The sequence below is a fragment of the Siphateles boraxobius genome, unplaced genomic scaffold (genome assembly GCF_051911475.1).
Source record: "Siphateles boraxobius isolate OS27281-9 unplaced genomic scaffold, OSU_SipBor_1 2, whole genome shotgun sequence".
Lineage (NCBI taxonomy): Eukaryota > Metazoa > Chordata > Actinopteri > Cypriniformes > Leuciscidae > Siphateles > Siphateles boraxobius.
Window position 1 is genome coordinate 13,880,674 of NW_027508810.1, and position 10,481 is coordinate 13,891,154.

General features: G+C 36.8%; 1 protein-coding gene across 3 annotated transcripts in view; it reads right to left on the reverse strand.

Annotated features, from left to right (window-relative positions):
- The window catches only part of pcdh11 (protocadherin 11), a 205,278-nt gene extending 199,893 nt beyond the window's left edge, over positions 1–5,385 (reverse strand). For 2 of the 3 annotated variants that reach the window (XM_077236016.1, XM_077236018.1), the window contains exon 1: positions 4,695–5,385. The gene's annotated coding sequence lies outside the window, so the exon portion shown is untranslated. The remainder of the gene's footprint in view (positions 1–4,694) is intronic. The other variant, XM_077236017.1, reaches the window with a different exon arrangement.
- Positions 5,386–10,481: the final 5,096 nt, after the last annotated feature.

Consider the following 10,481-nt stretch of genomic DNA (forward strand, 5'->3'; position numbering starts at 1 on the left):
GGAGCTCTGCTACCCTGGGACGTGGTTCTGGGATTAGACAATTCCACACGGGAGCCCACATGTCACTCCTCCCCATATTTAGGACAGTTTATGTTGTTGTGAAAACTCGCGGAGCCATTTTCAGATTTACTCCTGGGAATGATCCTTTCAAAACTATACTCTGGATGGATTTGCAAAGCTTTGAGTTTCAACTTTCCCAATCTTTGGAAACTTCCAGCTTGAGAGTGAATAGAGAGAATTAGCTGGGAAAATTGTGCTCATGGGTATCGGTGAGACTTTCTCCCTGCTTGCACAGGGTTCCAGTGATCTATTCTGAGCAGCGGACCATGCATTCCGGGGAGTTTGCAAAAGCCGTTCTTCCCTCCGGAGCCTGGAGTGAGCACACAGACTTTAGAGCGCTTTACGTGACAATGTGATGGACAGGCCTGCCTGTATTTTGATTTTGAGCTGAGCTGTCAAGGAAGAAAATAATTTTACATGTCAACCATGAGTTCACGTTGAACCTCTGTCTATATGAATAAGCAGGAACTGAATGCTGCATAGGTGTAAAAATCAATACAGTTAACCTACCAAACAGGCACCAGATTAAAACGATCAAATTTAATAAGAAAGGTAATTAAAGCAAAATGACAATTCCGAATAATGATTAAAGCCGCTTATGAAATTTAAACTGGGACAACTGCCTGAAGCGTGTCATTTAACTTATTCTTATCAGAAGTATCACTCTCTATATCAGTTTAAAGAAACCCCGTGTTAGTGTGATTCTTTGACATTTCGATATCGTTTGAGTTTGCCCTCTACCTTTTGCCATCAGCAACTTGAGACCCATAACCCCCTGCCAGCTGTTCGCCCGACCTACCTGCTGTCTTTCTTGTGTAGTCAGGATGTCAGCCTTTTCATCAACAGGAAACATGTTTTTAATTATTTATTCAGCCTTTATGTATCATGAGGACATCTCTTTTAGGTGGTAATGAAAAGCATCTGGTATAATTATTAAATATGTTTATTACTTTTTATTATTGTTGTGTTGTTGTTATGCAACATCATTATCGTATTTTTAAATCTGTTAATTAATCACTCGTATGCACCTGAATACGCTAGACTGATGCGTCAAATAAAGTTAGGACCTACTGAAATACACAAACTGGTTTTGAGTAGCTTTGATGGCGACTACACTGATCCGAACGACCAATGATCAATTGAATGATCAATAAGGAGGTATTAACATACCAAACAGGCTGCCAGTCGCAACGGATAAACAGATGTAGCCAACGCGATGGAGTCGATTTATGTTCTGTCAGCAAAGATTATGCATCCAAACAGTCGTGTCTGCCATTCATCAATTTATCAAAGTTTCCATGCGGTCAGATGACAAAATAACTTATGGCTAGCTTCAGCCGAGAAGGAACTGAGAGTGACTTTGTTTACATAAAATAGTGAGCCATGAATCATCATCGAGATTTTGCTAATTTGAATCATAAATAATCTTAGTAAAACTTGATTTAATTCTTTAGACCAACATCAGGCAATTTATCGTGGGCACTTTCAGTGGAACAGCATGTCAGTTGTTGATAAATCATTCTCCTAGATTGATTTTATATGGACACACATTGCAAAGTGTATAACACGCCAATGAAACTAAATCTTAAAGGATGGTTTTTGGCCTATGATGCACCATTCATCTTCACTCCTACCCCTTAAATTTTCTCTTCGAATAAATAAATAATTAAATGTTTTAATTATGGAAGTTATAAATGACAGCAGGGAATCACAAGGATTTTTTTTACAAATGAAGGATAACATTTACTATGGACATGAAGATCATGGAATCACTCTTTTGTACTTTTTCCACTACAACTTTTATGGTTTGTCTTATCTCGTACATTTAGAGAACTTTTATGTCAATTGAATTTTCAAAACACATACCCATGCATTTTCACTTCAACACATTATATCAGCTCACCTTGTTCTAAAACACAGTACATTATTAAAATGTAATACATAAATAAACAAATAAAAAGATCGAATACGCTACTTTATTATCTTATATATTGAAGGTGGTAAAGCATTATTTCTCTCTTATTGCAATGCAGGGCATGATAAATAAATAAATAGAACTGCCAATAGAGGGCACTGGATTGGTCACAGTGTGGTCAAAATAAGACAACTAATATATAATAAATAACCATTCATATTAATAATTACATCTAGTTGGGATGCAAATTCCTAATGTTCAGATAATGCAAGACCACTTTGTATAATATGTTAGTATATTGTATCAAGTGAAACCACCTTGACCAGCACTGCAGTGCAGTTTCTGTATTCGGCATTGACAGCGATAATCGTTGTCGCACGCATCTTTTTTTTTCCTGCCAATTTAGTATTTCTACTTTTTTAGGATAACTGTAAAATGATATAATTTTACTGTGTCTCTACTAGGTAAGTTATTCACTCAAATTGTTGTTTATATTAACAATGATATTGGTAGCTTATAAAACAATACAGAAATGTTTATCAAAACATTTGACTTCACCATGTGGCTATAATCAATTACTGAAGCCTTAACCATTTGTTACATCATTGGATTACAGGCAACTAGATTACAGTCAAAACTGTTTTGAGACATGCACTGTATATCGCTTTCATGTTACAGCAGACATCATCATCATACTTTTAGTGCTGGATCAAGACTGAAAAAAATCTTGTCTTTTGTTTCATATACAAAATATTATCTTAACTCACACCTTTATATGTGTCAAAACTTTGATCTATAACGATAAATATTTTATTTGCATATAGTTTACTGCATATATTGTGACAACACAACATTCAATATATTTAGAACCACAAATAATTAATAAATAAATTGAAAATAGGCTAGATGTAATGCACAAAAAAATGAATAAGCTTTACTTGTGGCAACAAATTATTTTGATGCTATCTAAAACTGGGATTTTTTGGTTTATTGCATAGTTAAAAATTCCACAACATTCCTTCAGCATCCACTCTAGGGGTTCAGTATTTTCCACACTTCATGAGGGGCTGTGAGAAATGATAAGAATTACTACAAACAATTAGTTATAAAGAGAAAGGCCTGTTGAATTTCTCCATATCTGAGTGTTGATCAACCACCAGAGATACACTGTAAAAATTAAAACCAGTTGCATCATTTTGCCTCAGAGCATGAAACAATGCTGAACTCTCGTCCCTATGAAAATCTGATCTGACACTCCTAGGTGTCGTCAAAGGTCGCTTGATGCAAAACTTAATGACAGAATGTGAGCAAAGCAAGCAGAACGGACTACATCTACAGTACATCGCGCTCCAGTGTACATTTGGACACTTCCCTTAAAAAATTACTATGGTAACTACTGGAATTTAGCAGCTAAATACCATAACAACAGTTATTACTAAGGCAAGACTAATAATTGTATATGGGATCATGTTATTTTCATTTATAAATAACCATAAATATAGTATTTACACTTTTAATAATAAAGGTTGCATAGGTTAAATAGAATAAACGTTTTATTATTAATATTAGGTTATTAGCTATTATTTTCTTTTATCTATATATATATATATATATATATATATATATATATATATATATATATATATATATATATATTAGATTTAAAGAACCACAACGCCAATACTAATAAGAACTTTTTAATCTAATGAAAACCAAAAAATTATTTAAAAAAACAACAACAAAAAAACTTCACAGCCAAAACCGGTTATGGCTGAAAGTATAAGCAATTGCCTTTATTTCTAAGAGCGTATGGAATTCTTGTGGGAACTATTAATGGTTACCATGGATTTTTTTTTTTTTTTTTTTTTTTTAAGGGCAGGATCTGTATTTAAATCAAAGTATTTCTGTTCTGCCTCGTCCAGCACACCGCTTTGGAAAATGACGCATCCTGGATCAGCTTCCGACTTCATCTGCTGATGCTCTTCTGTTTCGAGAGCTGCATACAGCCGTACATTTTTGAGTAGCCTTACCTATGCGATGTGGCCATTTCCTTAATAGCAAGCTATTGAATAAGACATTATTACTTTGCTCATAGCTTCTAAATAATTACATGAATACAAAAATAATCCCAAAGCAAACGGTTCCAGAGAATGCTTCAGAAGTTGTTAGATGGTGCCTTGCAGTTGCTATGCTGTTATGATTCACGTGTTGGCAGTAGACGTCCTGACTGAAATGCTTTAACGCGACTTTACATTTACGTTGAATCGGAGACGTTGCACGATACTTTTGTGTAATAAAGCCAAGTCATGAATCGAACTGACAAACTAGACTAGCGCATCTCCAAACGGAAAGTGAAGCGCTAGGATAGCTTAGGAAATTCTGCAGTTCGTGTTATTATATAGGCTACCATATATTTTAAAATATTACAACCTAATGAATTAATTTGCATCAGGTAAACTTAAACACATCGACTTTTGTGCGCAAAGGCCCTTCGACTTTTTAGATTTTTTCCCCCGAACAGTGCAAGTGCATGTACCCTAAGTGTAGGCTATATTTGATCTTATTCGCGATGTTTTAAAGACGTTAATAAAGTATGCTAAGCTACGACCGGTCGTCTTAAATAAGTAGGTAGCGCGGTACAATCATACACATTTTTCTTGACGAAAAATGCATAAGATAAAGAAATATCTTAAATGAGCATAAAGAAGACGTGTCTTACCTCGGATTTCTCAGTGAATATGGAAACTCTCAATTCCCGTCACGTAGCGGCATCACTGCTGGAGGAGATGAAGTGCCGTGCAGACTAAAGAAAATCCCAGAATCAAACAGCTTCACGTAGTGACCAGTCGGTATCCAACTAGAAAAAACGATCCATGTCCATGAAAAAGTCCACGGTCCACGCACGAACAGCGAAAAACATCTGTGAATGACTTTTAGAAGACACGATGTAATTCCTCAGATGTCTTGCGCCTGGCTACTGCTTGAATCCCACGCGCGCGGAGAGATAGTGGTGCTCCAAATGGGTTTGTCAATGTGCAGGACTTGTTATTTCAGTGCATTCATACAGTCATCAGGGGAAAAGCTGGGAATGCTCCTCGCATATAGCTACTTAAACTGTTTAGTGAAGTTGTTTTTTCATTTTTTTGTGCGTTTAATTAACGACTAAAAAACTTGTAAATCATTTAAAACGTCCTCGGACGCGTAATTTAACGGCGTCCCGTGGTTTGGCAGAGTGATAGAGAGCTAATATCAATTTTGAGAAAAACTCATGGACTGTCAGTGCAACGGAGCAGGTGGACAGTGTGCCTATATGTGCAGCATCACTTCCACACACTGAGGCGTTTTGCCGTAGTTGTACGCAGAGCTCTAGCAATCTCTGTTGTATTGTATGAACTCAGTTCCTTAGGACTGCCCACCTCTCCACCTCCGATTGACATCATCGCGGGAGGAGGAGCCTGTGATAAATTTCACAGCCTTCATCATCTTAAAGCCGCACTGCTGCTGGAGTCAGAGCCCCGCTCGCTCTCACTCAACACTCAATACCTCACACCAACACCGCTACTCGCCTGAGAGGAAAAGGGGGCACTGTTCGCTTTGCTTATAAACACGAGTTTGTGTGTGAAGTCCAACGTTAAACTATCTCATTATACTTTACTAATGATAGATAGATGATACATATACCTCATTACAGACTGATAGATAGATAGATAGATAGATAGATAGATAGATAGATAGATAGATAGATAGATAGATAGATAGATAGATAGATAAACTATAGATTTCTAAGATCCTTGAATTTGCTGTCGACAAACATGAAAATATTTGGTTACACTTTATTTTGATGGTCCACTTAAGACATTCTACGAACTATAAGTACCTTTGCAACTACATTTCAACTGCCTCTCAACAGAGTAATAGGCTGTTAAGGTTAAGGTTCGGGTTAATACATTTGCATGTAGTTGCAAAGTTACTTATAGTCAGAATGTCTTTTGGGGAGCATCACAAAGTGTTTGCAGATATTAAGCAGACAGCCTACTATCCTAATACTCTAATGCCAGGTAGTTGAAATGTAGTTGCAAAGTTACTTATAGTTAGTAGAATGTTTAAAGTGGACCATTGAAATAAAGTGTACCTAATATTTTTTTTAAATCTGATATGGGGCTCAAAAATAAATTACAGTTGTTTCAACATAATGCACTAGGCCTACGACATGCCCGGTCCGCACTAATGCATTCAAATCAGACATATAGAATTTAAATAAAGAACACCGGTCAATTAACCTATCTGAAAAGTCGTTCGTCAGCACAATCCAGCACTTTCTATTGCCATGGACGGCTGAAAATCTTGCACAGCCCCACATTCAATAAAGGTCACTCACACAACATGTACACATTGATCTTCCCATTAATTTTTACACTGCTGCAATGTAACAAATCACAGTCTTTGACTGGTCCCCTCAAGCTAGCTTTTCTTACCAAAAGCCATAACCTTCGTAACATCAATCATGTCCTGATGCTTCACCTCAGCAAGCTTTTAAATGGTCACACTTTCAATTGAGTGTGACCTGCCCTTAAGGTTGGAAAGCTGGCATTTATTACAAATCATATTCAATTCTTGTGTACAATTACATGTTAACAGTTCTTGAACTCAAAGGCTAATGTGTATTTTATCATAGTGTTTAACATCCCATTACCAGGCATTATTTTAGGGCTACATTGACAATGGCTTCCTTCATAACACCGTAGGAAAATGTCTCCCCAATTAGACAGCATGCCCATGCTAATTTACACTATCTACTCCGGGAAACATGTATCTTTGGAGTGTCCAGGAGCTTCTCTCTCATCAAGTAGTGTAGCTATCCGAGAGCTATACCTAAAAGGGTTGATCCCTTCATATTTTTAAGATCCCTACTACATGTCACTGAAGGACTTCTCCTCGGCATGTTAAAGAAATGCAAATCTGAAAGCCTTAAAGCAAAATGAAAGGCAAAAAATACCACATGAATTATTCAGATGGCTATTTTGCCACCCTTAAAATGAACTTTTAGAGAAACCATTTATGCATTTCTGATAGGGCTAGAGAATCCACCAAATCCACAGAGCAGTTTAAATGTCATGCTGCACATCTAATCTTGGACATTGTTTTATTTCCTGCTGTAATGGGACGGTGAGTGTAACATTTGTGAGGAAGCATATGTGAATAAAATCTTAAATGCATTGGTGACATGTAAAGCACTAATGATAATCATTTCATAGTCTGAGTCGTTGCTATTTTTCTTGCTCCTACTGCTACAGATTGTCTTTCAATAGAACTGTATGCCAAGCATTTTCAGATTGCTCTTCTCCACCATCTCAACCATGATAATCTAATGATGTGTGACACTGGATACCTGTGTCTGAATTTTTAGGGCCACATAAAGGACAGAGTGACAATATTTAATGGTGTGAAGTGTTCGCTTTGTGCTCAATAATTAAAACACTCACTGGTTAAATCATGCCGGGTTCAGAATGCGACATCATATTCATTTCCAATCTACAAAAGCCTGCAGTTAATTTTTTCTCGCTGCTTAGGTTTTCCCATTTTTGGCACAGCATCATTACACTGTATTTTTTTATGGTAAAAAAAAAAAATCTTCTAATTTACAGGAAAAACTGGAAGGAAGCTGACATACTGGTGTGTTAGAGGCATAATGTGAGGCATTTCAGTGACTAACTATCCCTAACTTAGAGTTCATAACTGTGTCATTAAAAGTTTAAATGTTAGTGTATCAACTAATTTTGATCTACTAAATATGTTAATAATGATAATGACTTCTAAAGAAAGTTCATCAAAAGTGGCCTTAACAAATGTTGCCAATAATAACAGATGAAACAAAAAACACACAAAATGCACATAACTAAAAAAATAAAAATAAAAATAAATAAATAATCTAACTTTCTAAAAATTGGTGGTTTCTCCTGGTATAAAACACATCAAGCTGCGACTTCCATTTGGCAAATCAGATCGAACCAACACTTGTAATCAAGATGACTACACAGAGTGTTAATTACACCTCTTGTAGTAAAATCTAATGTTTTAGTGATTATGTAGTTTCTATAATGTGATAAAAAGGTACTTGTGTATATAATATGAGATTCTGTGAATGAACAAGCTAAAGAGTTGTACAAAGCTGTGTTTCCACAGTCCGTGTGTTTCGCTGATATGATAAAATGGGGTTTTCCTCTATTCATGCCTTAGTCTGCATGTGACTGGCCCCCCTACCGGATCCATGACTCATTACTAACGGCACAAAGAGAAATCATTGGAGGAAAGAACACACTAATATACCTTATCAGTCTAGCACAGCTTGACAGGGAACGGTGCTAGAGACCAGGGAGGTAAATTGCAAGGTGTGCCTCAGTATATTAACATTCAAGTTCTTTCAGAGAGGATTGATCTTTCTTCCCTATAAAACATGACCATGCCTCTGTATTATCAATCCTGCCTTTAAAGAATGACTTGTTACTGTTCCCCCTTCCTCCAGGCATTCATTGGTCTCTTAAAAATCCTGTCAGGCTACGCAGAGGATACGTATTATTCAGACAATCAACGTTACTTCTCTGTTAGCATACTGATGGACATGGGTGGAATAAACAGGCTTATATTTAAAAGATGTTTAGGAAACTATAACCTTGTATTCGTTATTAGCGATCATTACTAACCTTGCATATACATTTGGCTCACCACTGTTGTCTATCTCTAACAGGATGATTGAATTATCATCAGCTATAATTGAAGTCTATTATTTCTAATACATGAAGACATCCCTGCATATAGGCGGACACTTTCATCCTACACCGGCTAGCTGCCATCATCTATTGAACATAATGAACAAAGACACAGAGGTGGCTGAGGTTGAAAGGAGCTTCATATCTTGACCTTCGCCTTCAAATACAACATTCAAGACCTTGGCTCAACCCGGCAGAGCAAGCCGGCATTCAAACGAAAGCAACCTTCAGGCATGATGATCGCCAGCACTGTGGTGGAAAATGGCAAAACTTAAACAAAAGTGGGCAGTAATACGGTCAGTGCCATGAATTATGAAGGCTTTTGGAATCTAATGAAATATGAAAGGATTTAGGACATCTGAACTGGATACTATCTTTTTGTCAGGTATGTATAAAACCCTTTCTGTCTACAAAAGAGGAAGGTAATCCTGTTTGTCTCTCCAAATGTCAATGACTTCTACCGTCAGGGGTGAGCGTTAGGGGTATGCATTCAATAAGGAGAGTCTGAAATAAAAGATTTCAGAGTTTGATGCACACTGGCCTCACAAAGCTCTCTATTATTGTCAGTCTTGCAGAGCTGTTGTATGGCTCATAGAAGAGTCAATTGCACAGGCCATGGGGTTTCTCAGTTAGATGAGACGAAGCGATTCAATGAATGCTGGTACTCATGAATTGTCTGGCGTGAGCCAGCTTGGCGATGGCCGGGGTGAAGGATAGTTGTTTGTTTGTGTGGAAGTCAAGGTTGATTGCAATCATGGAGTGGATCTATGCCATGTCCTTGGGGAATATTATGAGGTGAGGGGGCCAAGGAGATATCTGACAGCAAGGATACATCTGTCCCGAAGCCCGCTTCCACCAATCCGTGACAGCTACGCTTGTGTAATGCTGGATGTTTTCCATGGTCCTGAGCTGAATGTTGAATGTTGGAGGGTACATGTGCAAAGAGCCACAAAGACTAATAAGGGGCTTCAATTGATGTAAATATGGACCAATTGTTATGTCATAGAAAGGACAACTACAGTAATGCCAACTGTCCAGATGTTGCTAGATGGGACTTTTAATGAGAAATAAAAATACCTTTGGATATTTATTCATCCTTTTAAAACTATTTGAAGGGTTTTGTAGAATCTGACATCAGGCTATTCATTTTTTTTTTTTTTTTACTATAAGTCATCACTGCAACATAATCATACCAGATCTTGCTTCCTGATTGCTTCAGGAAGCAGATTTTTTAATTCTGTTTACATACATGTTGCATTTCATTTACGAATATGTTCATAGCAGGCTGCTAACTTGTTTTTCCTATAATACCACTCGGGGAAAAAAATTGATCAGGTTGCAGTAAATGGAAGTTAAAATGTACAACATGTCTCTGGCTGTCTCTTTTTTGCTGATATTTATGAAAATGTCTCACAACAATGTATTGAGTAATACAAAAAATCTGACAGGAAAGGCAAAAAAGACAATAATTTAGTGTGTCACATTGTAAACAAATTTAGTCTAATGACGAGGATAAAACGTTCAGTGAAAAAATGACTTATCCTAAAAATGTGTCTTTATAGAAGGCAAAAAAAAAAACAAATTTGTCTCCCTGAATCTGTGATGTAGTTCATACATCAAGCAATGGAAAAATACAGCTTATTATTGTTTGCACATCTTGCCATGAATGAGAGACACTGTTTGTCCTTTGCATTACATTTGAATAAGAAATAATATTAATGCACTGTAGTCATGCTGCT